The sequence below is a fragment of the Chamaea fasciata genome, unplaced genomic scaffold, assembly GCF_029207755.1.
Source record: "Chamaea fasciata isolate MVZ Bird 193981 ecotype frontalis unplaced genomic scaffold, bChaFas1.0.hap1 SCAF_122, whole genome shotgun sequence".
Classification (NCBI taxonomy): Eukaryota; Metazoa; Chordata; class Aves; order Passeriformes; family Sylviidae; genus Chamaea; species Chamaea fasciata.
This window is the reverse complement of record NW_027094207.1, coordinates 1-12,655: the sequence shown is the minus strand read 5'-3', so window position 1 is coordinate 12,655 and position 12,655 is coordinate 1. Positions and strand designations below refer to the sequence as shown.

Below are 12,655 nucleotides of genomic sequence, written 5' to 3'. Positions count from 1 at the left end.
GAAGTGTCACCCCTTTTGTGTGGGAATCTGGACTCACCCCATCAGGTTCCTGATGTCAGGTTGTTGGAGACATTTGGCCCTCCAAGGACAGTTAGGGTTCCAGCATCTGGCAGCTTGGATCTGGCAGATATCCTGTGCTGAACTTATTTTTAGTAGGCAGAAGCCTACTCTGGGGCTAGGAGTTCTGTTCAGCAGCTGTGGCTCTGTTCGGTGGGAAGCTAAACTGCCCGCACCAGGTTCCTCATGTCAGGTGGTAGGAGACATTTCGCACTCGAAGGACAGTTGGGTCTCCAGATTCTAGCAGCTTGGCCATGGGAGAAGTGCAGCAGTGTTCTGACTTTCAAGTGGCAGAAGCCCACTCCGGGGAACAGAGCTATTTGCAGGAACAGTGGATCTCTTTTGGGGGAAGCTGAATTCACTCCCTAAGTTCCTAATGTCAGGTTGTAGGAGACATTTGGCACTCCAAGGACAGTAAGGGTTCCAGTTTCTGGCAGCTTGGATCTGGCAGAAGTTTCGTGCTGAACTTATTTTTAGCAGGCAGAAGCCCACTCCGGTGCAGGGAGTTCTGTGCAGCAGCGGTGGCTCTGTTCGGTGGGAAGCTAAACTGCCCGCACCAGGTTCCTCATGTCAGGTGGTAGGAGACATTTGGCACTTGAAGGACAGTTGGGGCTCCCAATTCTAGCAGCTTGGCCATGGGACAAGTGCAGCAGTGTTCCGACTTTCAAGTTGCAGAAGCTCACTCCTTGGCTCAGAGCTCTGTGCAGGAACGTTGTCCCCTTTTCTGGGGATACTAAGCACACTCTCCTGGTTCAGATTTTCAGTTTTAAGGAGGCATTTGATCGTCTAATGGGAGCCACGGTTCCATCTACTGACAGCGTGGATCTGGGAGTAAGTGTGGTGTTCAGAATTCTAAGTGGCAGAAGCCCACTCCCGGGCACAGAGCTCTCTGAAGGAAAGGTGGCTGTCATTCGTGGGAACCTAAACTCTCCCCATCAGGCTCCTGATGTCAGTTCATAGGATAGATTTGGCACTCCAAGGACAGTAAGGGTTCCAGCTTCTGGGAGCTTGGATCTGGCAGATGTCCTGTGCTGAACTTAATTTTATCATTTAGCAGCCCACTCCGTGGCTGAGAGTTCTGTGCAGGAACGGTGGTTCTCTTCTGATGGAACATAAACTCACTCCTCGAAGTTCGTAATGTTCGGTTGTAGGAGACATTTGGCACTTGAAGGACAGTTAGGGTTCCAGCTTCTGGCAGCTTGGCTCTGGGAGAAGTGCAGCTATGTTTAGAATTGTAGATGGCATAAGTCCACTCCTGGGCATAGCGCTCTGTTCAAGATCGGTGGCCATTTTCTGTGGCAAGCTGGACTCACCCTATCACATTCCTGATTTCAGTTTTTAGGAGGTGATTGGCACTCCACGGCCAGTCTGGGATTCTGCTTCTAGTAGCATGGGTCTTGGGACAATGCTGATGCATTCAGAATTCTATTTTCCAGAAGTCTAGTTCCATGTAGAATGCCTTAGACTTGACTGGATGTTCCTTTTGTGGGAGAGTTAAGTCACCCCCTTAGGGTCCTGATGTCTGTTTTTATAGTCCGTTGGTAGTATGTACCCTCCCTGCATCCTAGTTTCGGTTTATTGGGTTTGGGTGAAATATTCTTCTATTGCTAATTTTTGGAGGGAGACTTCTCCTCTGACCCTAAAAATCCTGCCTGCCCTAGATTGAAAAAAGTAACTCCCCTAATTTGAAAGCAGTTACATGTCGTTTTTATAAGATGTCCGTCAATCTGCTTGCAACATTGCTACAACCCTCATCTTTCTCCATCTAGATTCCAAAACATTACTCTGCCTGGATTTCATATAGGTGTTCACCCGGTTTCAAAGTATTAAACATGTACGTTTCAAAGTCTCCATTGCAAAATACGGGATGGGTTCTGGAATACCAGAATCACCCAGTTTCAACATGCCAAAACCATTCTATTTCATAATGTTAGAATGTTAAGTTATAACATCTCTAAGACAATTTCTAAATATCAATTTGCAAAGTATCATTTCTTTGATGTCTTCTATGGATGGGATTCCTAATCCCCAAAACTGCCATACTGTCAAAATGGGATCTGTGTGAAATATTTTGCCCTCTGAAAAGGTTTTACCTAATGACCATTAATCTATTTTCATCATACAGCTAGATGTAGTAAAAACCAAGCAAATACTTGTAGTAGTTTTCTGCCTAGATGGATCTCAGAACTGGCATTTGCCAAACTAAGGATGGAGCAGATCTCTTCCCTGGATCATCCTGGAAAATTTGTTTAGTAGGCAAAGGGAATTTTTATAAATTACATTAATATGTTACTGTAATTTAGGGTGGACCAGCCACCGGCAGCAGGACTCCGGTTTGCTCCGGGCCGGTCAGGATTAGACATAAGTCACCTGGCAACCCCCCTGGCTCCTTAAGGGACACGTAGAAGACCTCAACAGAAACACAATTCAGTAAGGATTCCTAAGTAAATATTTCTGGTAATTGCTTACAGTCTGGGAAAAATTTCCTAAATAATTACAAACTTAGGACTTCTGGGAAGGAATTCTGGGGATAGAACTTCCATCTCGGCCACCGGCCACAAGAAGAACAGTTCTCTCCCACAGAACGGAAGCCTAGCACCCCAGCGTTTCACAGGCAGACGAAGGGTCACGCAGGGGAACGAACAATCTGCGGGACCTTTCTCGACCTCATCCCACAATGCCCCCTGTCTTCAGAGGGTTTCCTGGGCACACCCCTGTGGGGAGGTGCTAGTTCAGAGGGGCCTAGCTGTCTCTGCTTTTTAAGGGCTTGAATTTTAGGGAACACTCCCCTTTTTTCTCCTCCCTGGAGAGACTTAAACTGAAGGAAACTCCTCTTTTCCAAAAATTTTAGGAGATTAAGTTAAGGGGCACAAGCCATTTATTTTCCATGTCACAGTTTAAGCAGAGGTAACTGCCCATATGCTAATTTTAAATTGAAGGAACCCGTGCCTTTTTCAGCATTTTAAGGATTTAAAATTGGACTTCAGTTGCACTCGAACGGGTACCCCGGTAACACCTATCTCAGACGGGAGCAATCCAGGCGTATATATAAGCTTAACACCACCTGGGAGTTTATTCTTTTTCTCCTTTGTAATTAATACATTGATATCCTTACTTAGAGGTGCTAATGAGCCTTACACCATTCATAATCTTACTGTTCTTTGTCATCCTACTTAGTCACTTGTGGAATACTAATTGCAGTCACCCAGGAATAATTACCCCCGTCAACAGCAAATTACCCAAATTACTATCTTGCTATGTTACTAAAACGCTAAGTTTTATTTTTGCCCTCTAGCCTGAAGTCATTACAGCCAAAACAGAAAAATAGCATTATTACCCCAAGGAGTTTTTTTCTCTATCGAGCCCTGTACTTACCTTGCATTTGAGTCAGAGGAGCCAAACAGCTGCAGCTCCTTCGAGAGCTTTTATACCCCGTGGGAGTTGCCTCCTCCCTTTTCCCGGGCATTCTGGGAACGAGGGGCGGGCCCAATCAGGGGTATATTAACCCCAGCTTTTGCCAAGGGGCTTCATTCCCTCCTGGGAATCAGCCAGGGTAAGAGCTCTCCTCTCATTTCAGCGAAGAGGCTCTATTAGCTTATTTTTGTTAGGTGTTTTTGGGCACCTACAAATAACAGGAGCTTTGAGGACACTACAAAGAAGATGCTATCAAATACAGGGAGTATTTAAGTTCAGGGGTTTTGTTTGCACATTCAGGGGAGGAAAGGCGCTTTTGTAATTTCTGGGTTTGTTCTCATTTTCTTTTAGGAGGAGCAGTACTCCTGAAGTTATAAGTCACATCCAGCAAGATCTTCCAGATTCTTTCAGAAGATTTGTCACCTCAAAAGGGCCACTGTACACGTCAGAGGCAACGACCGAGATCCAGGCTTCCGATCGGTAAGGCGAGGACTACGTTCAGGGTACCCGGTTGAGAGTTAGCAGGTTTTGAAGGCAGCAAAATGAGGAACGACCTGCATTTGAGGGCCTCCCCCAAGGCTTTTTTGCAAGTAATAGCAGCTGCATTTATGCGTCTTATAGCACAGAAGAGCACCTAAGATACGTAAATGTGAGCACCTAAGTTTTGCTCACAGACCTGCCCTACAGTTTTGCCCCCTGCTAACTCAGGTACCGGACGTTGTAACAGCCCTAGGCTTAGATGCGGGACGAAGCCATAGACTCGAGGACCCGGGCACGCTTAGGCAAGGGCGAGCGGCCGCCCCCTCGGGATTCGGCGCACGCGCCGCTAAATTCGTGCATCGATTTTCATTTTTCTTTTTCATAGTTAAGAGGCTAATCGGCGATTGGAGGGCCTTCTGAGACAGACTTATTTCCAGTCCAACGTGGATTCACCTTACCGGTCATCTCAAAGATAAGTCAGGGGCCACGGCCTCGAGATAGGATGACAGGGGTGTCAGAAATTTATGGGTCCGGTTTAACAGCTACCAGAGGGGACAGGGGTGTCCCTTAAGGGGCCACTTAGGACAGCCGAAGGGAACGGCTATACTTCAATAGCAACTACGGGGCACGCAAGGCAGAACGGTCCCCGTCCGCATAGTGCGGTCCGGCGCGCAGCGTCGTCCATCCCCACTCAGCGATCCCGTTAGCTGTCAAGGGGAAGCATTAATTTTGATCCCAATGCTGTGGTGCAGGGCAGTCCAGTCCCGGTGCATGTCCTGTCAGTTGTCTGTTGTGCACTCTGTGTCTTTTGAGTGTCTTGTATTTCATGTCATTTTCTCTGGCTTTTCAAGGGGCCATCAAAATCCCGGCATCATTTTTAGCATCTCCGGTCCCTCAGTTCCTCGGCCAGGCGCCGATACCATCAAACCATCGACTCGGGAGCTCAGGCCAGCATGGGAATCGTATTTATTTTCAGAAGCATCCAGTTTACTGTCTTTTCAGGTCTTGTTCTGAGCTGTACTGACAGCCAAGCACCACCACGATCCATTCCGGTGGATTAGGACTTGTAAGGATGCAAAGCTAGGGAGAGGATTCTGACCGGAGCATTCTCGAGCGTCCATCTTTGAGGTTCTTGGGATAATTCATCCCCTTAGCATCTTTTTTCCTGCAGGTTTCTCTGAACCCGGTCAGCTCTCCATCCGTCTTACCTCGATCATCTCCTCCCGAGTTCTCTCGGTCCTCAGGGTCATTCCTCTCTTCGAGATTTTTTCTTTCCCTGTCGCGTCTCCTCGTTTGTTGCGTCTTGTGTCACGGGTGTGGGTGTGTATTTGGCCCAGCGCTGCTCTGCCCTGCCCTGTAGCACAGCTGGGTGTAGGGGTAATAGGACAAATTTGAAGTGCAGGGTGCATTGGCTTCTAGGTGGGATCTGTAGACTGACCAAGATGTGTGGAGCTGTCAAGTTATCCTGCAGCCCTTTGACTTTTGTCCTAACTTTCTTTCAGATGCAGACTGATTAAACCTGTGGCAGACCAGCCCCTATCGGTGGAGTCGGTTCTCCCGAGAAGGTCAGTCCGAGTCGGTCTTTGCAGGGGAGGTGTAAATGGTGGCTCTGTTACAGCCCTGACCTTTGTCTTTGTTTTTAGGAGCTAATGCAGGATATTGGCAGTCCAGAAGAAGCGGGCAAGGTGAGCATGGACCGGTGAACAGAAGCAGTTGTTATTTCTCCGGTGTCAATTTCTGGTGCATCTCTAACCATCCACTGTTGGGTTTTTTTTTTTTTTTTCAGGTGGTCTGGTTTTGAGATGTCCTCTTTGTGGATTCCAGCGGCCAGGTAGGTGTCAGCTTACGTCAGCTGCAGTTTGTCTTTGCAGGGGCAGTGTAATTGGTGCCCTTGTTACTGCCTGTTTCTTTGTCTCTATTTTTAGGAGGTAAAGCAGGATGTTGGCGGTGAAGGTGAAGCGTGCAAGGTGAGCATTGATCTGCGGACAGAACCGGTTGCTGTTGCTCAGGTCTCAGTTTCTGGTGAAAATCTAATATCTGCTGTTTGTTTTCTTATTTTTAGGTGGCCCGCTTGTGAAATGTCCCGGTCGTGGATACCAGCAGCCAAGAGGGTATGTGCTTAAGTCAGTCCCAGTTTGCCTTTGCCGGGGCAGTGTAAATGATGACTGTGTTACAGCGTTGTTTTTTGTCTTTTTTTTTAGGAGGTAAAGAGGGATATTGGCAGTCCAGGTGAAGCGGCCCAGGTGAGCATTGTCCGGTGGATGGAAGCAGCTGTTATCACTCAGGTCTCAATATCTGGTGCAACTCTAAGGTTGTATTTTTGTCTGTTTTAGGCAGTCTGCTGTCATTATGCTGAAGTCCCTTCTCCAATGAGGTGATGGACCGGGTCCCTCTCTTTGGAGCCCTTCAGAAGCATTACAGGACTGTGTGATCAAGCCTCGATTTCTCCGTTTGAAGCTGCTTTCCAGGTAGTCTTTGATAACGGCCGAGGAGTCGGGGAGGCAGGGAGGAGAGGAGGAGCGAGCGTCCTCTCAAGTATCAGCAATGTCAAATCCCTTGTCTGCTCTTAATCCAGACCTACCCCCTGACGATGCCATCACCCTCCAAGCACGGCCGAGGCAGCGGGCCCGAGCACCCGGGCGTTCTCAAGAGGCGGTGGGTAGCAGAATTGTTGGGTTTTGGGCGATGCGGTGCTAAGACCACACAGTGATGTTTGCTTTTCTTTATTGCAGCTGACTAAGAGAGAGCAACCTGGTGTTAGCAGGAATTTCCCTGAGGTAGAGGCGGCCTTCCTTTTCACCTGCCAGGATTCTGCATCTCCAGATGTCTGAGAGATAAGTGGAGGGCTCCGAGCCACGGAGGGGATGAAAGCGGGGGGCCGGGTCGGCTTTCCACCGGGCGGGGGTTTGGAGACGGGGCCATCCAAGAAGCGGCCCCTTAGGCTTCCTACAGGGAAAGTCTCCCTTTTGATCTCTCCACTGAGGTGTGCAGGGCAGAGCAGTCCCGGTGCTTGTCGTGTCCCTCGTTTGTTGCGCACTCTTTGTTTCATGTCTTTTGCCTTAGCCCTTCAAGGGGCCTACCAAAAACCCTGGTATCCCTCTTAGCCTCTCTGGACTCTCAGTTCCTCGGCCAGGTGCCAATGCCCTCGGACCATCGACTCGGGAGCTCGGGCAGGCATGGGCATCGTATCTCTGTTCAGAAGCATCCAGTCCAATGTCTTTCCAGGTCTTGTTCTGAGCTGTACTGACAGCCGAGCACCACCAGCATCCATTCCGGTGGATTAGGACTTGTAAGAATGCATAGCTAGGTAGCAGAGTGTGACCGGAGCATTCTCGAGTGTTCATCTTTGCGGTTCTTGGGATAATTCATCCCCTTAGCATCTTTTTTCCTGCAGGTTTCTCTGAGCCCGGTCAGCTCTCCTTTCAGCTTACCTCGGTCATCTGCTCCCGAGTTCTCTCGGTCCTCAGGGTCATTCCTCTCATCGAGAGTTTTCTTTCCCTGTCGCGTCCCTTTGTTTGTTGCGTCTTGTGTCACGGGTGTGGGTGTGTATTTGGCCCGGAGCTGCTCTGCCCTGCAGCACAGCTGGGTGTAGGGGTAATAGGACAAATTTGAAATGCAGGGTGCATTGGCTTCTAGGTGGGATCTGTAGATTGACCCAAGATGTGTGGAGCTGTCAAGTTATCCTGCAGCCCTTTGACTCTTGTCCTAACTTTCTTTCAGATGCAGATGGATTAACCCTGTGGCAGAGCAGCCCCTGTGGGTGTCATCGGTTCCCCCGAGAAGGTCAGTCCCTGTCGGTCTTTGCAGGGGAGGTGTAAATGGTGGCTCTGATACAGCCCTGACCTTTGTCTTTGTTTTTAGGAGCTTATGCAGGATATTGGCAGTCCAGGAGAAGCGCGCCAGGTGAGCATCGACCGGCGGACAGAAGCAGTTGTTATTGCTCCCGTCTGAATTTCTGGCTCAAGTCTAACCATCCACTGTTGATTTTTGTTTTATTTCAGGTGGTCTGCTTGTGAGGTTGTCGTGGCTCAGGCTGGCAGCGGCCAGGTGGGTGTGAGTTTAAGTCAGTCCCAGTTTGGTTTTGCTGGGGAGGTGTACATTGTGAGTATGTTACAGCCTTGTTTTTTGTTTTTATTTTTAGGAGGTAAAGCGGGAGCTTGGCAGTCCAGGACCAGCTGCCTAGGTGAGCATTGACTGGTGGATGGAAGTGGCTGTAATCGCTCAGGTCTCAATTTCTGGTGCACCTCTAAGCTTCTATTATTGTGTTTTAGGTGGTCCACTCTTCTTCTGCTGAAGTACCCTCTGCCATGAGATCATGAACTTGGGCACCTTTTTTTGTGAGCCCTTCAGAAGCATTACAGGACTGTGTGATCAAGCCTCAATTTCTCTGTTTGAAGCTGCTTTCCAGGTAGGCTTTGATAACAGCTGAGGAGTTGGGGAGGCAGGGAGGAGAGAGGGTCCTGTCAAGTTTCAGCAATGTCAAATCCCTTGTCTGCTCTTAATCCAGACCTACCCCAGGACGATGGCATGACTCTCCAAGCACGGCTGAGGCAGCGGGCTTGAGGGCCTGGGTGTTCTCAAGAGATGGTGAGTAGCAGAATTGTTGGGGTTTGGGCGCTGTGCTGCTAAGATCACACAGTGATGTTTGCTTTTCTTTATTGCAGCTGACTAAGAGAGAGCAGCCTGGTGTTACCAGGAATTTCCCTGAGGGAGAGCCAGCCTTCCTTTTCACCTGCCTGGACTCTGCATCTTCAGATGTCTGAGAGATAAGTGGAGGGCTCCGAGCCACGGAGGGGACGAAAGTGGGGGGCCGGGTCGGCTTTCAACCGGGAGTGGTTTTTCAGTTGGGTTTGGAGCTGGGGTTGTCCAGGAAGCGGCCCCTTAGGCTTCCTACAGGGAAAGTCTCCCTTTTGATCTCACCACTGAGGTGTGCAGGGCAGAGCAGTCCCGGTGCTTGTCGTGTCCCTCGTTTGTTGCGCACTCTTTGTTTCATGTCTTTTGCCTTAGCCCTTCAAGGGGCCTACCAAAAACCCTGGCATCCCTCTTAGCCTCTTAGGACTCTCAGTTCCTCGGCCAGGTGCCGATGCCCTCGGACCATCGACTCGGGAGCTCGGGCAGGCATGGGCATCGTATCTCTCTTCAGAAGCATCCAGTCCAGTGTCTTTCCAGGTCTTGTTCTGAGCTGTACTGACAGCCGAGCACCACCAGCATCCATTCCGGTGGATTAGGACTTGTAAGAATGCAAAGCTAGGTAGCAGAGTGTGACCGGAGCATTCTCGAGCGTCCATCTTTGCGGTTCTTGGGATAATTCATCCCCTTAGCATCTTTTTTCCTGCAGGTTTCTCTGAGCCCGGTCAGCTCTCCTTTCAGCTTACCTCGGTCATCTGCTCCCGAGTTCTCTCGGTCCTCAGGGTCATTCCTCTCATCGAGAGTTTTCTTTCCCTGTCGCGTCCCTTTGTTTGTTGCGTCTTGTGTCACGGGTGTGGGTGTGTATTTGGCCCGGAGCTGCTCTGCCCTGCAGCACAGCTGGGTGTAGGGGTAATAGGACAAATTTGAAATGCAGGGTGCATTGGCTTCTAGGTGGGATCTGTAGATTGACCCAAGATGTGTGGAGCTGTCAAGTTATCCTGCAGCCCTTTGACTCTTGTCCTAACTTTCTTTCAGATGCAGATGGATTAACCCTGTGGCAGAGCAGCCCCTGTGGGTGTCATCGGTTCCCCCGAGAAGGTCAGTCCCTGTCGGTCTTTGCAGGGGAGGTGTAAATGGTGGCTCTGATACAGCCCTGACCTTTGTCTTTGTTTTTAGGAGCTTATGCAGGATATTGGCAGTCCAGGAGAAGCGCGCCAGGTGAGCATCGACCGGCGGACAGAAGCAGTTGTTATTGCTCCCGTCTGAATTTCTGGCTCAAGTCTAACCATCCACTGTTGATTTTTGTTTTATTTCAGGTGGTCTGCTTGTGAGGTTGTCGTGGCTCAGGCTGGCAGCGGCCAGGTGGGTGTGAGTTTAAGTCAGTCCCAGTTTGGTTTTGCCAGGGGGATGTACATTGTGACTCTGCTACAGCCTTGTTTTTTGTTTTTATTTTTAGGAGGTAAAGCGGGAGCTTGGCAGTCCAGGATCAGCTGCCTAGGTGAGCATTGACTGGTGGATGGAAGCTGCTGTCATTGCTCAGGTCTCAATTTCTGGTGTAACTCTAACATCCACTGTTTAATTTACTTTCATTTTAGGTGGTCCACTTGCAAGATTTCCTGGTCCTGGATGCCAGTGACTTGGTGGGTATCAGCTTGAGCTTTATGTGTTACTGAGTTCTGTTAGATTGTGGTGATTGTGTTTTCTCAGTGACTCAGCCTGCTGTTTTCTTTGTGTCTTTGCAGGTGCTGCTACTGTCCTACACATGCCAAGGATTAGGGGCAAGCGGGTAAGTTGGCTTTTAGGCATTAGGGGTGATCCATAGGCATGGGGTGTGTAGCAGCATGCTAAATGTGTACCTTTTCCTTTTGCAGGTACCCTCTGGGTAGACTGTGGAGCCAAATCAGTATCTGAGGTGAGTTGGGGCAGAGGTGCTTGGAAAGCCTGGGGATTAGTTTCCTGTCACACAATTTTCACAGTTTGTACTTTGTTGTCTTAGGTATTGAGAGGAGGTGCAGAGCCTAAGTTTGGATACGGCAGCGCCGAAGTCCTCGGAGGATGGATTTTGTCCGCTCGTCTTCCAAAAGATAAGTGTTGGGGCTTGTGTTTGGGTGCAGGGGAAAAAACTTTGGAAGTGGGAGGCAATTTCACATTAGCTTAGAAGAGAGGGCCCTAGTGGGATGGGTCCCTCTGAAGTAATGGGAGAGGGTTTCCACTCGGTCTCGCCGGAGCATTTGCCGGGCAGGGCAGTTCAGCATTCTAGCGTGTTTTGCGTCGTCAGCAGTCTTTGAGTCTCGGCGGCCTAGCGGACGTTTTCACCCGACGAGGTTGCCTTTCATCCGGAGGCATCGCCACGGTCACCTGGCAGTCATCGCTTTCTTCACTCGGCTTCCCGAGCTTCTGGAGCGTCCTCTTAACAGCTTAGGCACTTAGTCTAGTGAGCAGTTTTGTTTGTATTGACTTGGAACTGACTATGTTTGTCTTGGAAGTGACTATGTTTGTTTTGTATTGCAAGTGACTATGTTTGTTTTGTATTGCCAGTGACTATGTTTGTATTGCATTGCCAGTGACTCTGTATTGTATTGCATTGCCAGTGACTCTGTTTGTATTGTATTGCCAGTGACTCTGTTTGTATTGTATTGCCAGTGACTCTGTTTGTATTGTATTGCCTGTGACTCTGTTTGTATTGTATTGCCTGTGACTCTGTTTGTATTGTATTGCCTGTGACTCTGTTTGTATTGTATTGCCTGTGACTCTGTTTGTATTGTATTGCCTGTGACTCTGTTTGTATTGTATTGCCTGTGACTCTGTTTGTATTGTATTGCAAGTGACTATGTTTGTATTGTATTGCCTGTGACTCTGTATTGTATTGCATTGCCAGTGACTCTGTATTGTATTGCATTGCCAGTGACTCTGTATTGTATTGCATTGCCAGTGACTCTGTATTGTCTTGCATGTGACTGTGTTTGTATTGTATTGCATGTGACTCTGTTTGTATTGCATGTGACTCTGTTTGTATTGTATTGCAAGTGACTCTGTTTGTATTGTATTGCCAGTGACTCTGTATTGTATTGCAAGTGACTGTGTTTGTATTGTATTGCAAGTGACTGTGTTTGTATTGTATTGCAAGTGACTGTGTTTGTATTGTATTGCAAGTGACTGTGTTTGTATTGTATTGCAAGTGACTGTGTTTGTATTGTATTGCAAGTGACTGTGTTTGTATTGTATTGCCAGTGACTCTGTATTGTATTGTATTGCCAGTGACTCTGTATTGTATTGTATTGCCAGTGACTCTGTATTGTATTGTATTGCCAGTGACTCTGTATTGTATTGTATTGCCAGTGACTCTGTATTGTATTGTATTGCCAGTGACTCTGTTTGTATTGCAAGTGACTCTGTTTGCATTGCACTGCCAGTGACTCTGTTTGCGTTGCAAGTGACTGTTTGTATTGCACTCTAAGTCACTGTGCTTGTATTGCACTCAAAGTCACTGTGCTTGTATTGTATTGAAAGTGACTGTGTTTGTATTGCACTCTAAGTCATGATGTTGCTGTATCCTACTGTATGACTTATGCTTGAGCTGCCCTGCCCTGGCACAGTCACAGTTAGGTAGAAGAGTTGTAGGGCTTTGCAGTTCATCTTTTTTCTGTGGAGTTTTGGGTAGAGAAGGTATGGGCCCTGAGGGGGGATGATGCCTAGCTGTCAGGTAACCACTTGTTGACCACCTGTCATTGTCTTGCAGGTCTCCGGGCAGGATTAGTCTCTCTGTGGTTGCTGATGCTACGGAGTCTCCTGGAATCTACTGGGTAAGCTGAAGAGTGACTGTGTATGTCTGAGAGTTGTCTGTCTGCTTGGGTTTGCCTGTGCGAGTGTGTGTGCTGACTGGTTCTAACCTTGTGTGTGTGACTTTTGCCTTCCAGGTTTTTCAACACATTTTAAACTTAGAATAAAAAATCCCCAGCCGGGGGGGTTTTTTTTTTTTTTCCCCCCGGCTGGGTTTTTTTTTCCTCGGTCCCGGCCGGTCTGCGAGGCGACGTTCATCGCCAAAGTTTGGGTGCCGACGGCCTAGGGACCGGGG

The 12,655-nt window shown here is 48.6% G+C and overlaps 3 long non-coding RNA genes across 3 annotated transcripts in view; all 3 read left to right on the top strand.

Moving 5' to 3' along the window:
* LOC136304562 (uncharacterized) overlaps positions 1–5,070 on the top strand; it is a 57,552-nt gene extending 52,482 nt beyond the window's left edge. Inside the window, exons 2-3 of the long non-coding RNA XR_010724657.1 lie at positions 3,823–3,951; positions 4,337–5,070. This is a non-coding gene — a long non-coding RNA (uncharacterized lncRNA). The remainder of the gene's footprint in view (positions 1–3,822; positions 3,952–4,336) is intronic.
* A 693-nt stretch (positions 5,071–5,763) lies between these two features.
* Positions 5,764–6,735, top strand: LOC136304564 (uncharacterized). The gene is made up of 7 exons (XR_010724659.1): positions 5,764–5,782; positions 5,877–5,918; positions 6,014–6,062; positions 6,153–6,194; positions 6,285–6,419; positions 6,527–6,606; positions 6,684–6,735. It is a non-coding gene; the product is annotated as an uncharacterized lncRNA (long non-coding RNA).
* A 566-nt stretch (positions 6,736–7,301) lies between these two features.
* LOC136304563 (uncharacterized) lies at positions 7,302–11,252 on the top strand. Its single transcript, XR_010724658.1, has 13 exons — positions 7,302–7,734; positions 7,813–7,854; positions 7,953–7,998; positions 8,093–8,134; positions 8,223–8,359; positions 8,459–8,538; positions 8,616–9,678; positions 9,757–9,798; positions 9,897–10,078; positions 10,176–10,220; positions 10,323–10,366; positions 10,452–10,492; positions 10,577–11,252. It is a non-coding gene; the product is annotated as an uncharacterized lncRNA (long non-coding RNA).
* The last annotated feature ends 1,403 nt before the right edge of the window (positions 11,253–12,655 follow it).